The sequence below is a fragment of the Triticum dicoccoides genome, unplaced genomic scaffold, assembly GCF_002162155.2.
Source record: "Triticum dicoccoides isolate Atlit2015 ecotype Zavitan unplaced genomic scaffold, WEW_v2.0 scaffold46172, whole genome shotgun sequence".
Classification (NCBI taxonomy): domain Eukaryota; kingdom Viridiplantae; phylum Streptophyta; class Magnoliopsida; order Poales; family Poaceae; genus Triticum; species Triticum dicoccoides.
In genome coordinates, this window is record NW_021274278.1 from 344559 (window position 1) to 350082 (window position 5524).

At 42.3% G+C, this 5524-nt stretch overlaps 1 pseudogene; it reads right to left on the reverse strand.

The window, feature by feature from the left end:
• Positions 1 to 1790: 1790 nt before the first annotated feature.
• LOC119346649 lies at positions 1791 to 2896 on the reverse strand (annotated as a pseudogene).
• Between the last annotated feature and the right edge of the window lie 2628 nt (positions 2897 to 5524).

Here is a 5524-nt window from a genome sequence, read left to right on the forward strand (position 1 = left end):
CTACATGGTGTCAAGATGGTGCACCAAGACCATTGCCCGATGGTGCCGGCCTTCTTCCTCGACAACAGCGCCTATGGACGGTCTACAACCTTGATGCCGGCGACCTTGCCGAGCTTGGAAATGGGCTCTGCAATTCTGGCAAAGCCTTTTCTCTCGGTTGTGATGTCTAGTGAGGCACAAAAGATCTTTTCTAGGCAGTTATAAATGTTGAAGCTGGCGATGAATTCATATGTGAGTCTAATAAATAAATGCATTTTTATCCACATGTGAGACCAGTAATGAGCTTTCGTTATATTTTCTATCCACATATGGGACCATACAAATAAATAAATAAAGATCTTTTTATATGTGCTTATAATTGCAATTCAAAATGTTATACACTATTTATCTTGCAAAATACGCACTATGACCGCTTAAGATTATCCAACGAATGATGGATGAGCTTTCGCTATATTTTCTCTGTCTTTTTAATCACGAATCACATAACAGCCACAAGACAATGACATCTGTGGACAATCTCTTAAGCCCCGGGGCATTGTGCTAGTATCTGAATAATTCCGTGACCGATGGAAGAAGGGATAATCATGCCTTGGTGTCCACCACTTGGGGTGTTGGCGCTGGCGCATATGACCATAGGCATCATATGAGAGATTTTGTATTTTTTTGCTACAAATATAAATTTTATGAGGGGTTTTATATTGCACTTTTAACTTGCATGTTGTTCCATGATGCGCTGTGGATGAAATTTAGCGACAGAAGTAATGGTTGATAGCATGCCAATGGTCGCAATGCCACGGTCCACCAACCAGCCAATCACATCAATGTCTGTGGAGAGCGCATGTGAGATCAACATGCGGATGTGGCCCATGCATTGAGGAGGGGGGGGGGGTGGAGAGCTGCATCTTGATGTTGATATATGAGGAGAAAAAAAATGAGAAGTGTCGTACAAATGTTGCAAAGTGGATGAAGAAGGCAAATGTGGCAAAGCATGAAGGAGGGAGTTCAGATACGAAAAGGTTGCATCCAAGTATTTATGGAGTTCAATTTAGATCCAGTTATCCAGGATTGTTTGTAGTGAAACTGTTTAATTCATCAATGATTGGCTGATTCAACGTACATGTGTTGATAGAGGAGTATTCTTCCTCTTTACTATAGAATAGAATCTCATCAGAAGTCGGGTACGAAGTTAAAGCTCCTTGTATAGGTCGCCTTTAAAAGAATCGGGTTTATGGCGATAGCTGAATTGACTATAACTCATACTCCTGTTGATCTATGGTCGTGGAGAGTTAGGATTTTATCTTGTTGTGTAAGATGTAGAGAACACGCTCATACAGTAACTTGACATGAGATAATACACTAAAAAATATCACGGTTGAGAAATACATAGTGCACCAATGACAAAATTTCTTTTCCCCAACATATACTCCATTTATTCCCTTTTGTAAGATTTAGTAACACTCGGGCGTTGTCCAATGACACATTCCTATAAATACCAAATGACACTATATAAAAACCATATATACGAAAATAACCTTTTGAGTTTACTCTTAACGTAGTCAAATGTTTTAGACATTTGAAAGCTTCATGGAATATATATCATAATTCTTAATCCAATTTTCTCATACAATATATCATACATAGTATTACTTTACAAAGTATAGCAATGTATGTACATAAGATACATCTTCGTACACAATTTACGGGCACATATGAACTATACATAGGATATGGGGACCTTAGTTGTTTGAGAACTGTGCATATGCATGATTAGGTCGCATTTGGCTATCTTCCTATTTTGTTGGGTAAGAAGGCTCCATGGCAAGACCACACATGCCCTTCTTGTCTGCAACGCCTTTCTCCATTCTCAAGTACCCATCTTCGCCCCAAGTTGTGCCCCATGAATTCTTCATCAACCAATAGCTCGTGCCATCACTAGTCTTTCCATATCCAATGGCTGCAATTCCATGGTCCAAGTCAGTGCCGCAGGACCCAGTCATCACCCCACCAGAGTAGAATTGGAATGTCATGTCTCCTCCGTCCACAGCTACAGACACTGGTTGGTTTGCCACCGCCTTCATAAGGGCACCCTCGTTATTGGCAGGCACATCCTCAAAGCCGGTGATGGTTGCGGCACTGTTGGATCCAGCCTTGCACTTGCCGTCAGCTGCAGTATATGGGTAGCTTGACTCCATAGTAAGGCCTCCATTCTTGATAATGAATTTGAAGGCATCATCCATGAGTCCTCCCTCGCAGCCTTGATCTTGACCATGAACATCACAGTCAACCAACTCTTGCTACGACAGTGAGATCAACTTCCCGGTTTTCAGTTTTACAATGCCCTCTGTCGCGGCAACAACAGAAAATGCCCAACAGCAGCCTAGAAATAATTTTGTTGTTATAGTGTTATCCAACAAAATATTAACACATATATGCCGTGCATCACAATGTTTTTTTACTTACCACACTGGCCTTGATCCTTGACAGGAGTGACGGCTCCCTTGGCCCTCCAGTCCATCGTTGCTGGAAGGGCATCCAAACTCAAATTCTCATACCTTAATCCAGAAGAAAGAACTCTCATGGAGTTTGCTTTGAATCCCTTGTTTGTGTTGGTTGTCTTGAACTCATCATTTGTGATATCAGCAAATTGGTTGACGCCAAGCCAGAACTTGTGATTTTGGGCATTGAATGTTTCAATGAACTCGACGTTGCCTTTGAAAACATCGAACCGACGTGCCTTCTCAGTGGTGTCCTTGTACACATGGCCATACTGAGCCATCCAGTTCTCATGCTTCGCCACCATCAACAAGTCATCATTCAGCTCACGAGCTGCAATGACTGTACCACAGAGGCAGATGCAACCGAGGATGGCAAGAAGCAAAGCCTTGTGGATGGCCATCTTCGGTTAGGTACCGAACTGCAATGACAGTACTGCAGCGGCAAAGGCAACCTAGGATGGCAAGTGTCTGTACTTTGGTCTGGTTTGTTGGATGGCACTTGGTGGTATATATAGTGTCAAGTACGTATTAAAAATAGGAGACTGAGAGATACGGTGTTTGTACGAAGTTATTTTGTGGAAAAGGGCTTGTGCGTTGCCGTGGATTATGGTGGCCGGCTAGTGGTATAAAAATGACGCGCACATCTGATTGGCCGGCCACATTGTATAAAAATGATACGGCAGAACAAAGAAGTACGCTTGGTGTACATCTGATAGCGACTCCTGCTTGTTTATGTCGGGGTGTACATCTGACTGACAGTGATCCCTGCTTGAGAGATTTATTGAAAGAAAGAAGAACCGTGTCCATGAAAATAAATTTTCAGAAGAGTACCGTGGACGTGACACCAGTTTGTACAAAAGAATCAAGTAACTGCTTTGATACGTACCGTGAACCTGCCCTGACAAAAAAAATCAAAACAAATACTTGAAAAATGCAAAAAATTCCAATTTTTGTGTGTAGAAGATAATTTGATGCGTGAGGTTCGCATCAATTTTCAAATCATTTGGACATCTGAGCAGCTCTCGGCAAAAAAAGACAAATTCAGGGTCTGTAAAAATGTTTACTGTTCACACACTGTTCTGACCCGATTTGTCTTTTTTTCTGAGAGTTTCTTAGATGTTCAAATGATTTAAAAATTGGAGCGAAACTCACGCATCAAATTATCTACCACACAATTTTTTTTGGAATTTGTCTAGTGTTTGTTTGTTTTTTTTCTGACCAGATGCAAATGAGTCTGGGCACAGGAACGCTGCACTCGTATAAAACAACATAGAAATGGACTTTTATTCAACTAGGAACCGGTGAAATTTAAAGGCAATCCCATTTAGTTCGGTAGTGTTAGTTGCAACAATTTTTTAACCTGGAACACTTTATCTCTACACTGTAAGGTCTGCTGGTATCACCATAAAATAAGTAACCCATATAATCCACATTGTGCTCGGTTAATTAAGAGGACGGGGCATCGACCCGTTGGCTGAGCCCCGAGTTCGAGTCCCGACTCGAACGCGCGGTGCTCATGGAGTTTCTCCTATAAAAAAAATGCTAACGAGGGTTATCCCTTGGTTGGTCTCATTTTTTTGCTCGGTTAAATAAGTGGTCATGCCAAACTTGATCCATACTGAAACGAAACAAAGCATGCACTTTAATTGAACTCATGTTACCACCGCAAAGTACAAGATAAAAGTTAAAAAAAATGAAACAGGTTGGACTTGATCGTGGCAGCAAAAAATAGGCGCTACTGCGGCTGCCCCGTATGTTCAGAACAACCAGCACAGCGGGATCGCTTCATGCCAGCAAGCCAGCCGCTTGTGTACGACAGGTGGCACACAAACTATGGTATCATCCCGGCCGTTATACGGTGCTTCTCAGGCACAAGGGAGTACGTTTATGTAACCCACATCAAGACTGTGAAAGGCAGCCCGAAATGATAAGGTCCCCGCTATTGGGTGTCTGAGGGGTGCATTTCTGGAATATTGATCGAAGGGCGCTAATTTACTACAGTATTCACGAAGAGAAGCGACGAAGAAAATGACTCCATAGGGAAACATGCTTACATTCACACATATTAGATAATTAAAATGACTCCATAGGGAAGCATGCTTACATTCGTGTGGCCATTAACATAAAGATCGCACCATCCAACGCTGATCCCCAAACTGGCCGCTGATTGATATCTCCAATCATGAGCTCCACAAGTGCATCTGGTTGTTCCCCAGCTTTGGAACTGTCGGTGTCACCGGATCCGGACACTTCAAGCTCGTACACTAGTGCCAATGCGGGATCCAAATGGATGGAATGTGTCCTCTCCCTGTGTAGTCGGAGCGCTTACCCTTCTGGTCCCATGAATCTCTTACAAGATGAGATTACTCCATATCTCTATCACAGGATGGGACAGCTGAGTGGATCGTGGGGTAAGAAGGAGGATGGTCAAGCGCTATGGGAAGAGATAAAGGCTTAACATAAAGCAGAGGCCCGTGAGTTGGTTGGAAGTAACCATGCATGTTTATTCACTGGATAGCTGCACAGATGCTCCACGTTTTCCTACTTTTCCCAACACCTCCCAATCCTACTTCTGTGATATATTGACCATCAGGTTTCACAAACATGCGCTAAGAGTAAATAACCTATAATATCTAGCAAGGAGGTGATCCACTGAATACTCCCTTCATTCCACAATGTAGTGCTTCCTCTATCCACGTGCTTCAATTTTGACCGCAAATTTAACTACCACGACCGATTGCGGCGACAACAAAAATTATATTAGTGAATTCATATTCGAAAGAAGTTTTCAATTATATAATTTTTTCTCCCACCGCAGTTGGTCTTGTTGGTTAAATTTATGGTCAAAGCTGGACCTCGGGAAGCGCGGGCGCACTATATTTTGGAATGGAGGGAGTATTTTATAGGCTTATTACTTCATTTCAACCAAGTTGAATTCTGTCATATTCAATAGCACGCTTCACTTCATTGCCCCTCTCCTCCTGCTTTATATATAAGAGAGAAGCCATAACTTGCAGTGATTATATTCA